Consider the following 12649-nt stretch of genomic DNA (forward strand, 5'->3'; position numbering starts at 1 on the left):
TAAAGTATAAGGTAAAAATATAGATAGGAAGGAAAATCAACGGAAGTACAAAAGAAATCAAAATGAAGGGACCATCTTGGATTAAAATTCGTTGAATTATGGTTTCTGGTCTATACGTGCTCTGTATGGACACACGGGGGTTCAGAGGTCAAATCCGCCCTTTAGATGTCAGCAGAATGGCCCAAATTTTGGATATGTTATAAGGGATGTTATAGAGTAAAGTATAAGGTAAAAATATAGATAGGAAGGAAAATCAACGGAAGTACAAAAGAAATCAAAATGAAGGGATCATCTTGGATTAAAATTCGTTGAATTATGGTTTCTGGTCTATACGTGCTCTGTATGGACACACGGGGGTTCAGATGTCAAATCCGCCCTTTAGATGTCAGCAGAATGGCCCAAATTTTGGATATGTTATAGAGTAAAGTATAAGGTAAAAATATAGATAGGAAGAAAAATCAACGGAAATACAAAAGAAATCAAAATGAAGGGACCATCTTGGATTAAAATTCGTTAAATCACGTTAAATTATGGTTTCTGGTCTAGATGCGCTCTGTAGGGACTCACGAGGGTTCAGAGGTCAAATTCGCCCCTTAGATGTCAGCAGAATGGCCCAAATTTTGGATATGTATGAGTAAAGTATAAGGTAAAAATATAGATAGGAAGGAAAATCAACGGAAGTACAAAAGAAATCAAAATGAAGGGATCATCTTGGATTAAAATTCGTTGAATTATGGTTTCTGGTCTATACGTGCTCTGTATGGACACACGGGGGTTCAGATGTCAAATCCGCCCTTTAGATGTCAGCAGAATGGCCCAAATTTTGGATATGTTATAGAGTAAAGTATAAGGTAAAAATATAGATAGGAAGAAAAATCAACGGAAATACAAAAGAAATCAAAATGAAGGGACCATCTTGGATTAAAATTCGTTAAATCACGTTAAATTATGGTTTCTGGTCTAGATGCGCTCTGTAGGGACTCACGAGGGTTCAGAGGTCAAATGCGCCCCTTAGATGTCAGCAGAATGGCCCAAATTTTGGATATGTTATAGAGTAAAGTATAAGGTAAAAATATAGATAGAAAGGAAAATCAACGGAAGTACAAAAGAAATCAAAATGAAGGGACCATCTTGGATTAAAATTCGTTGAATTATGGTTTCTGGTCTATACGTGCTCTGTATGGACACACGGGGGTTCAGAGGTCAAATCCGCCCTTTAGATGTCAACAGAATGGCCCAAATTTTGGATATGTTATAGAGTAAAGTATAAGGTAAAAATATAGATAGGAAGGAAAATCAACGGAAGTACAAAAGAAATCAAAATGAAGGGATCATCTTGGATTAAAATTCGTTGAATTATGGTTTCTGGTCTATACGTGCTCTGTATGGACACACGGGGGTTCAGATGTCAAATCCGCCCTTTAGATGTCAGCAGAATGGCCCAAATTTTGGATATGTTATAGAGTAAAGTATAAGGTAAAAATATAGATAGGAAGGAAAATCAACGGAAGTACAAAAGAAATCAAAATGAAGGGATCATCTTGGATTAAAATTCGTTGAATTATGGTTTCTGGTCTATACGTGCTCTGTATGGACACACGGGGTTCAGAGGTTAAATCCGCCCTTTAGATGTCAGCAGAATGGCCCAAATTTTGGATATGTTATAGAGTAAAGTATAAGGTAAAAATATAGATAGGAAGAAAAATCAACGGAAATACAAAAGAAATCAAAATGAAGGGACCATCTTGGATTAAAATTCGTTAAATCACGTTAAATTATGGTTTCTGGTCTAGATGCGCTCTGTAGGGACTCACGAGGGTTCAGAGGTGAAATCCGCCCCTTAGATGTCAGCAGAATGGCCCAAATTTTGGATATGTTATAGAGTAAAGTATAAGGTAAAAATATAGATAGGAAGAAAAATCAACGGAAATACAAAAGAAATCAAAATGAAGGGACCATCTTGGATTAAAATTCGTTAAATCACGTTAAATTATGGTTTCTGGTCTAGATGCGCTCTGTAAAGGGACTCACGAGGGTTCAGAGGTCAAATGCGCCCCTTAGATGTCAGCAGAATGGCCCAAATTTTGGATATGTTATAGAGTAAAGTATAAGGTAAAAATATAGACAGAAAGGAAAATCAACGGAAGTACAAAAGAAATCAAAATGAAGGGACCATCTTGGATTAAAATTCGTTGAATTATGGTTTCTGGTCTATACGTGCTCTGTATGGACACACGGGGGTTCAGATGTCAAATCCGCCCTTTAGATGTCAGCAGAATGGCCCAAATTTTGGATATGTTATAGAGTAAAGTATAAGGTAAAAATATAGATAGGAAGAAAAATCAACGGAAATACAAAAGAAATCAAAATGAAGGGACCATCTTGGATTAAAATTCGTTAAATCACGTTAAATTATGGTTTCTGGTCTAGATGCGCTCTGTAGGGACTCACGAGGGTTCAGAGGTGAAATCCGCCCCTTAGATGTCAGCAGAATGGCCCAAATTTTGGATATGTTATAGAGTAAAGTATAAGGTAAAAATATAGATAGGAAGAAAATCAACGGAAATACAAAAGAAATCAAAATGAAGGGACCATCTTGGATTAAAATTCGTTAAATCACGTTAAATTATGGTTTCTGGTCTAGATGCGCTCTGTAGGGACTCACGAGGGTTCAGAGGTCAAATGCGCCCCTTAGATGTCAGCAGAATGGCCCAAATTTTGGATATGTTATAGAGTAAAGTATAAGGTAAAAATATAGATAGGAAGGAAAATCAACGGAAGTACAAAAGAAATCAAAATGAAGGGATCATCTTGGATTAAAATTCGTTGAATTATGGTTTCTTGTCTATACGTGCTCTGTATGGACACACGGGGGTTCAGAGGTCAAATCCGCCCTTTAGATGTCAGCAGAATGGCCCAAATTTTGGATATGTTATAGAGTAAAGTATAAGGTAAAAATATAAATAGGAAGAAAAATCAACGGAAATACAAAAGAAATCAAAATGAAGGGACCATCTTGGATTAAAATTCGTTAAATCACGTTAAATTATGGTTTCTGGTCTAGATGCGCTCTGTAGGGACTCACGAGGGTTCAGAGGTGAAATCCGCCCCTTAGATGTCAGCAGAATGGCCCAAATTTTGGATATGTTATAGAGTAAAGTATAAGGTAAAAATATAGATAGGAAGGAAAATCAACGGAAGTACAAAAGAAATCAAAATGAAGGGACCATCTTGGATTAAAATTCGTTGAATTATGGTTTCTGGTCTATACGTGCTCTGTATGGACACACGGGGGTTCAGAGGTCAAATGCGCCCCTTAGATGTCAGCAGAATGGCCCAAATTTTGGATATGTTATAGAGTAAAGTATAAGGTAAAAATATAAATAGGAAGAAAAATCAAAGGAAATACAAAAGAAATCAAAATGAAGGGACCATCTTGGATTAAAATTCGTTAAATCACGTTAAATTATGGTTTCTGGTCTAGATGCGCTCTGTAGGGACACACGAGGGTTCAGAGGTCAAATCCGCCCCTTAGATGTCAGCAGAATGGCCCAAATTTTGGATATGTTATAGAGTAAAGTATAAGGTAAAAATATAGATAGGAAGAAAAATCAACGGAAATACAAAAGAAATCAAAATGAAGGGACCATCTTGGATTAAAATTCGTTAAATCACGTTAAATTATGGTTTCTGGTCTAGATGCGCTCTGTAGGGACTCACGAGGGTTCAGAGGTGAAATCCGCCCCTTAGATGTCAGCAGAATGGCCCAAATTTTGGATATGTTATAGAGTAAAGTATAAGGTAAAAATATAGACAGGAAGGAAAATCAACGGAAGTACAAAATAAATCAAAATGAAGGGACCATCTTGTATTAAAATTCGTTGAATTATGGTTTCTGGTCTATACGTGCTCTGTATGGACACACGGGGGTTCAGATGTCAAATCCGCCCTTTAGATATCAGCAGAATGGCCCAAATTTTGGATATGTTATAGAGTAAAGTATAAGGTAAAAATATAGATAGGAAGAAAAATCAACGGAAATACAAAAGAAATCAAAATGAAGGGACCATCTTGGATTAAAATTCGTTAAATCACGTTAAATTATGGTTTCTGGTCTAGATGCGCTCTGTAGGGACTCACGAGGGTTCAGAGGTGAAATCCGCCCCTTAGATGTCAGCAGAATGGCCCAAATTTTGGATATGTTATAGAGTAAAGTATAAGGTAAAAATATAGATAGGAAGGAAAATCAACGGAAGTACAAAAGAAATCAAAATGAAGGGATCATCTTGGATTAAAATTCGTTGAATTATGGTTTCTGGTCTATACGTGCTCTGTATGGACACACGGGGGTTCAGATGTCAAATCCGCCCTTTAGATGTCAGCAGAATGGCCCAAATTTTGGATATGTTATAGAGTAAAGTATAAGGTAAAAATATAGATAGGAAGAAAAATCAACGGAAATACAAAAGAAATCAAAATGAAGGGACCATCTTGGATTAAAATTCGTTAAATCACGTTAAATTATGGTTTCTGGTCTAGATGCGCTCTGTAGGGACTCACGAGGGTTCAGAGGTCAAATGCGCCCCTTAGATGTCAGCAGAATGGCCCAAATTTTGGATATGTTATAGAGTAAAGTATAAGGTAAAAATATAGATAGAAAGGAAAATCAACGGAAGTACAAAAGAAATCAAAATGAAGGGACCATCTTGGATTAAAATTCGTTGAATTATGGTTTCTGGTCTATACGTGCTCTGTATGGACACACGGGGTTCAGAGGTCAAATCCGCCCTTTAGATGTCAACAGAATGGCCCAAATTTTGGATATGTTATAGAGTAAAGTATAAGGTAAAAATATAGATAGGAAGGAAAATCAACGGAAGTACAAAAGAAATCAAAATGAAGGGATCATCTTGGATTAAAATTCGTTGAATTATGGTTTCTGGTCTATACGTGCTCTGTATGGACACACGGGGGTTCAGATGTCAAATCCGCCCTTTAGATGTCAGCAGAATGGCCCAAATTTTGGATATGTTATAGAGTAAAGTATAAGGTAAAAATATAGATAGGAAGGAAAATCAACGGAAGTACAAAAGAAATCAAAATGAAGGGATCATCTTGGATTAAAATTCGTTGAATTATGGTTTCTGGTCTATACGTGCTCTGTATGGACACACGGGGTTCAGATGTCAAATCCGCCCTTTAGATGTCAGCAGAATGGCCCAAATTTTGGATATGTTATAGAGTAAAGTATAAGGTAAAAATATAGATAGGAAGAAAAATCAACGGAAATACAAAAGAAATCAAAATGAAGGGACCATCTTGGATTAAAATTCGTTAAATCACGTTAAATTATGGTTTCTGGTCTAGATGCGCCCTGTAGGGACTCACGAGGGTTCAGAGGTCAAATGCGCCCCTTAGATGTCAGCAGAATGGCCCAAATTTTGGATATGTTATAGAGTAAAGTATAAGGTAAAAATATAGATAGGAAGGAAAATCAACGGAAGTGCAAAAGAAATCAAAATGAAGGGACCATCTTGGATTAAAATTCGTTGAATTATGGTTTCTGGTCTATACGTGCTCTGTATGGACACACGGGGGTTCAGAGGTCAAATCCGCCCTTTAGATGTCAGCAGAATGGCCCAAATTTTGGATATGTTATAGAGTAAAGTATAAGGTAAAAATGTAGATAGGAAGAAAAATCAACGGAAATACAAAAGAAATCAAAATGAAGGGACCATCTTGGATTAAAATTCGTTAAATCACGTTACATTATGGTTTCCATGTTTCTGGTCTAGATACGCTCTGTAGGGACTCACGAGGGTTCAGAGGTGAAATGCGCCCCTTAGATGTCAGCAGAATGGCCCAAATTTTGGATATGTTATAGAGTAAAGTATAAGGTAAAAATATAGATAGGAAGAAAAATCAACGGAAATACAAAAGAAATCAAAATGAAGGGACCATCTTGGATTAAAATTCGTTAAATCACGTTAAATTATGGTTTCTGGTCTAGATGCGCTCTGCAGGGACTCACGAGGGTTCAGAGGTCAAGTCCGCCCCTTAGATGTCAGCAGAATGGCCCAAATTTTGAATATGTTATAGAGTAAACTATAAGGTAAAAATATAGATGGGAGGAAAATCAACGGAAGTACAAAAAGAAATCAAAATGAAGGGACCATCTTGGATTAAAATTCGTTGAATTATGATTTCTGGTCTATACGTGCTCTGTATGGACACAGGAGGGTTCAGAGGTCAAATCCGCCCCTTAGATGTCAGCAGAATGGCCCAAATTTTGGGTATGTTATAGAGTAAAGTATAAGGTAAAAATATAGATAGGAAGGAAAATCAACGGAAGTAGCAAAGAAATCAAAATGAAGGGACCATCTTGGATTAAAATTTGTTAAATCACGTTAAAATATGGTTTCTGGTCTAGATGCGCTCTGCAGGGACTCACGAGGGTTCAGAGGTCAAGTCCGCCCCTTAGATGTCAGCAGAATGGCGCAAATTTTGAATATGTTATAGAGTAAACTATAAGGTAAAAATATAGATGGGAGGGAAAATCAACGGAAGTACAAAAGAAATCAAAATGAAGGGACCATCTTGGATTAAAATTCGTTGAATTATGATTTCTGGTCTATACGTGCTCTGTATGGACACAGGAGGGTTCAGAGGTCAAATCCGCCCTTTAGATGTCAGCAGAATGGCCTAAATTTAGGTATGTTATAGAGTAAAGTATAAGGTAAAAATATAGGTAGAAAGGAAAATCAACGGAAGTAGCAAAGAAATCAAAATGAAGGGACCATCTTGGATTAAAATTCGTTAAATCACGTTAAAATATGGTTTCTGGTCTAGATGCGCTCTGCAGGGACTCACGAGGGTTCAGAGGTCAAGTCCGCCCCTTAGATGTCAGCAGAATGGCCCAAATTTTGAATATGTTATAGAGTAAACTATAAGGTAAAAATATAGATGGAAGGAAAATCAACGGAGTACAAAAGAAATCAAAATGAAGGGACCATCTTGGATTAAAATTCGTTGAATTATGATTTCTGGTCTATACGTGCTCTGTATGGACACAGGAGGGTTCAGAGGTCAAATCCGCCCCTTAGATGTCAGCAGAATGGCCCAAATTTTGGGTTTGTTATAGAGTAAAGTATAAGGTAAAAATATAGATAGGAAGGAAAATCAACGGAAGTAGCAAAGAAATCAAAATGAAGGGACCATCTTGGATTAAAATTCGTTAAATCACGTTAAAATATGGTTTCTGGTCTAGATGCGCTCTGCAGGGACTCACGAGGGTTCAGAGGTCAAGTCCGCCCCTTAGATGTCAGCAGAATGGCCCAAATTTTGAATATGTTATAGAGTAAACTATAAGGTAAAAATATAGATGGCAGGGAAAATCAACGGAAGTACAAAAGAAATCAAAATGAAGGGACCATCTTGGATTAAAATTCGTTGAATTATGATTTCTGGTCTATACGTGCTCTGTATGGACACAGGAGGGTTCAGAGGTCAAATCCACCCCTTAGATGTCAGCAGAATGGCCCAAATTTTGGGTATGTTATAGAGTAAAGTATAAGGTAAAAATATAGATAGGAAGAAAAATCAACGGAAGTAGCAAAGAAATCAAAATGAAGGGACCATCTTGGATTAAAATTCGTTAAATCACGTTTATATGGTTTCTGGTCTAGATGCGCTCTGCAGGGACTCACGAGGGTTCAGGGTCAAGTCCGCCCTTAGATGTCAGCAGAATGGCCCAAATTTTGAATATGTTATAGAGTAAACTATAAGGTAAAAATATAGATGGGAGGGAAAATCAACGGAAGTACAAAAGAAATCAAAATGAAGGGACCATCTTGGATTAAAATTCGTTGATTTATGATTTCTGGTCTATACGTGCTCTGTATGGACACAGGAGGGTACAGAGGTCAAATCCGCCCCTTAGATGTCAGCGGAATGGCCCAAATTTTGGGTATGTTATAGAGTAAAGTATAAGGTAAAAATATAGATAGGAAGGAAAATCAACGGAAGAAGCAAAGAAATCAAAATGAAGGGACCATCTTGGATTAAAATTCGTTAAATCACGTTAAAATATGGTTTCTGGTCTAGATGCGCTCTGCAGGGACTCACGAGGGTTCAGAGGTCAAGTCCGCCCCTTAGATGTCAGCAGAATGGCCCAAATTTTGAATATGTTATAGAGTAAACTATAAGGTAAAAATATAGATGGGAGGAAAAATCAACGGAAGTACAAAAGAAATCAAAATGAAGGGACCATCTTGGATTAAAATTCGTTGAATTATGATTTCTGGTCTATACGTGCTCTGTATGGACACAGGAGGGTTCAGAGGTCAAGTCCGCCCCTTAGATGTCAGCAGAATGGCCCAAATTTTGGGTATGTTATAGAGTAAAGTATAAGGTAAAAATATAGATAGGAAGAAAAATCAACGGAAGTAGCAAAGAAATCAAAATGAAGGGACCATCTTGGATTAAAATTCGTTAAATCACGTTTATATGGTTTCTGGTCTAGATGCGCTCTGCAGGGACTCACGAGGGTTCAGGGGTCAAGTCCGCGCCTTAGATGTCAGCAGAATGGCCCAAATTTTGAATATGTTATAGAGTAAACTATAAGGTAAAAATATAGATGGGAGGGAAAATCAACGGAAGTACAAAAGAAATCAAAATGAAGGGACCATCTTGGATTAAAATTCGTTGATTTATGATTTCTGGTCTATACGTGCTCTGTATGGACACAGGAGGGTACAGAGGTCAAATCCGCCCCTTAGATGTCAGCGGAATGGCCCAAATTTTGGGTATGTTATAGAGTAAAGTATAAGGTAAAAATATAGATAGGAAGGAAAATCAACGGAAGAAGCAAAGAAATCAAAATGAAGGGACCATCTTGGATTAAAATTCGTTAAATCACGTTAAAATATGGTTTCTGGTCTAGATGCGCTCTGCAGGGACTCACGAGGGTTCAGAGGTCAAGTCCGCCCCTTAGATGTCAGCAGAATGGCCCAAATTTTGAATATGTTATAGAGTAAACTATAAGGTAAAAATATAGATGGGAGGAAAAATCAACGGAAGTACAAAAGAAATCAAAATGAAGGGACCATCTTGGATTAAAATTCGTTGAATTATGATTTCTGGTCTATACGTGCTCTGTATGGACACAGGAGGGTTCAGAGGTCAAATCCGCCCCTTAGATGTCAGCAGAATGGCCCAAATTTTGGGTATGTTATAGAGTAAAGTATAAGGTAAAAATATAGATAGGAAGGAAAATCAACGGAAGTAGCAAAGAAATCAAAATGAAGGGACCATCTTGGATTAAAATTCGTTAAATCACGTTAAAATATGGTTTCTGGTCTAGATGCGCTCTGCAGGGACTCACGAGGGTTCAGAGGTCAAGTCCGCCCCTTAGATGTCAGCAGAATGGCGCAAATTTTGAATATGTTATAGAGTAAACTATAAGGTAAAAATATAGATGGGAGGGAAAATCAACGGAAGTACAAAAGAAATCAAAATGAATTAGGGACCATCTTGGATTAAAATTCGTTGAATTATGATTTCTGGTCTATACGTGCTCTGTATGGACACAGGAGGGTTCAGAGGTCAAATCCGCCCTTAGATGTCAGCAGAATGGCCCAAATTTTGGGTATGTTATAGAGTAAAGTATAAGGTAAAAATATAGATAGGAAGGAAAATCAACGGAAGTAGCAAAGAAATCAAAATGAAGGGACCATCTTGGATTAAAATTCGTTAAATCACGTTAAAATATGGTTTCTGGTCTAGATGCGCTCTGCAGGGACTCACGAGGGTTCAGAGGTCAAGTCCGCCCTTAGATGTCAGCAGAATGGCCCAAATTTTGAATATGTTATAGAGTAAACTATAAGGTAAAAATATAGATGGAGGGAAAATCAACGGAGTACAAAAGAAATCAAAATGAAGGGACCATCTTGGATTAAAATTCGTTGAATTATGATTTCTGGTCTATACGTGCTCTGTATGGACACAGGAGGGTTCAGAGGTCAAATCCGCCCCTTAGATGTCAGCAGAATGGCCCAAATTTTGGGTTTGTTATAGAGTAAAGTATAAGGTAAAAATATAGATAGGAAGGAAAATCAACGGAAGTAGCAAAGAAATCAAAATGAAGGGACCATCTTGGATTAAAATTCGTTAAATCACGTTAAAATATGGTTTCTGGTCTAGATGCGCTCTGCAGGGACTCACGAGGGTTCAGAGGTCAAGTCCGCCCCTTAGATGTCAGCAGAATGGCCCAAATTTTGAATATGTTATAGAGTAAACTATAAGGTAAAAATATAGATGAGAGGGAAAATCAACGGAAGTACAAAAGAAATCAAAATGAAGGGACCATCTTGGATTAAAATTCGTTGAATTATGATTTCTGGTCTATACGTGCTCTGTATGGACACAGGAGGGTTCAGAGGTCAAATCCGCCCCTTCGATATCAGCAGAATGGCCCAAATTTTGGGTATGTTATAGAGTAAAGTATAAGGTAAAAATATAGATAGGAAGAAAAATCAACGGAAGTAGCAAAGAAATCAAAATGAAGGGACCATCTTGGATTAAAATTCGTTAAATCACGTTTATATGGTTTCTGGTCTAGATGCGCTCTGCAGGGACTCACGTGGGTGCAGGGGTCAAGTCCGCCCCTTAGATGTCAGCAGAATGGCCCAAATTTTGAATATGTTATAGAGTAAACTATAAGGTAAAAATATAGATGGGAGGAAAAATCAACGGAAGTACAAAAGAAATCAAAATGAAGGGACCATCTTGGATTAAAATTCGTTGATTTATGATTTCTGGTCTATACGTGCTCTGTATGGACACAGGAGGGTACAGAGGTCAAATCCGCCCCTTAGATGTCAGCGGAATGGCCCAAATTTTGGGTATGTTATAGAGTAAAGTATAAGGTAAAAATATAGATAGGAAGGAAAATCAACGGAAGAAGCAAAGAAATCAAAATGAAGGGACCATCTTGGATTAAAATTCGTTAAATCACGTTAAAATATGGTTTCTGGTCTAGATGCGCTCTGCAGGGACTCACGAGGGTTCAGAGGTCAAGTCCGCCCCTTAGATGTCAGCAGAATGGCCCAAATTTTGAATATGTTATAGAGTAAACTATAAGGTAAAAATATGGATGGGAGGGAAAATCAACGGAAGTACAAAAGAAATCAAAATGAAGGGACCATCTTGGATTAAAATTCGTTGAATTATGATTTCTGGTCTATACGTGCTCTGTATGGACACAGGAGGAGGGTTCAGAGGTCAAATCCGCCCCTTAGATGTCAGCAGAATGGCCCAAATTTTGGGTATGTTATAGAGTAAAGTATAAGGTAAAAATATAGATAGGAAGGAAAATCAACGGAAGTAGCAAAGAAATCAAAATGAAGGGACCATCTTGGATTAAAATTCGTTAAATCACGTTAAAATATGGTTTCTGGTCTAGATGCGCTCTGCAGGGACTCACGAGGGTTCAGAGGTCAAGTCCGCCCCTTAGATGTCAGCAGAATGGCGCAAATTTTGAATATGTTATAGAGTAAACTATAAGGTAAAAATATAGATGGGAGGGAAAATCAACGGAAGTACAAAAGAAATCAAAATGAAGGGACCATCTTGGATTAAAATTCGTTGAATTATGATTTCTGGTCTATACGTGCTCTGTATGGACACAGGAGGGTTCAGAGGTCAAATCCGCCCCTTAGATGTCAGCAGAATGGCCCAAATTTTGGGTATGTTATAGAGTAAAGTATAAGGTAAAAATATAGATAGGAAGGAAAATCAACGGAAGTAGCAAAGAAATCAAAATGAAGGGACCATCTTGGATTAAAATTCGTTAAATCACGTTAAAATATGGTTTCTGGTCTAGATGCGCTCTGCAGGGACTCACGAGGGTTCAGAGGTCATGTCCGCCCCTTAGATGTCAGCAGAATGGCCCAAATTTTGAATATGTTATAGAGTAAACTATAAGGTAAAAATATAGATGGAAGGGAAAATCAACGGAGTACAAAAGAAATCAAAATGAAGGGACCATCTTGGATTAAAATTCGTTGAATTATGATTTCTGGTCTATACGTGCTCTGTATGGACACAGGAGGGTTCAGAGGTCAAATCCGCCCCTTAGATGTCAGCAGAATGGCCCAAATTTTGGGTTTGTTATAGAGTAAAGTATAAGGTAAAAATATAGATAGGAAGGAAAATCAACGGAAGTAGCAAAGAAATCAAAATGAAGGGACCATCTTGGATTAAAATTCGTTAAATCACGTTAAAATATGGTTTCTGGTCTAGATGCGCTCTGCAGGGACTCACGAGGGTTCAGAGGTCAAGTCCGCCCCTTAGATGTCAGCAGAATGGCCCAAATTTTGAATATGTTATAGAGTAAACTATAAGGTAAAAATATAGATGAGAGGGAAAATCAACGGAAGTAAAAAAAAAATCACAATGAAGGGACCATCTTGGATTAAAATTCGTTGAATTATGATTTCTGGTCTATACGTGCTCTGTATGGACACAGGAGGGTTCAGAGGTCAAATCCACCCCTTAGATGTCAGCAGAATGGCCCAAATTTTGGGTATGTTATAGAGTAAAGTATAAGGTAAAAATATAGATAGGAAGAAAAATCAACGGAAGTAGCAAA

At 37.6% G+C, this 12649-nt stretch overlaps 1 long non-coding RNA gene across 1 annotated transcript; it reads left to right on the plus strand.

Annotated features, from left to right (window-relative positions):
• The first annotated feature begins 1540 nt into the window (after positions 1 to 1540).
• On the plus strand, positions 1541 to 2526 carry LOC140140316 (uncharacterized). The gene is made up of 3 exons (XR_011857251.1): positions 1541 to 1603; positions 2035 to 2112; positions 2318 to 2526. It is a non-coding gene; the product is annotated as an uncharacterized lncRNA (long non-coding RNA).
• The last annotated feature ends 10123 nt before the right edge of the window (positions 2527 to 12649 follow it).

The sequence above is a fragment of the Amphiura filiformis genome, chromosome 19 (genome assembly GCF_039555335.1).
Source record: "Amphiura filiformis chromosome 19, Afil_fr2py, whole genome shotgun sequence".
Taxonomy (NCBI): domain Eukaryota; kingdom Metazoa; phylum Echinodermata; class Ophiuroidea; order Amphilepidida; family Amphiuridae; genus Amphiura; species Amphiura filiformis.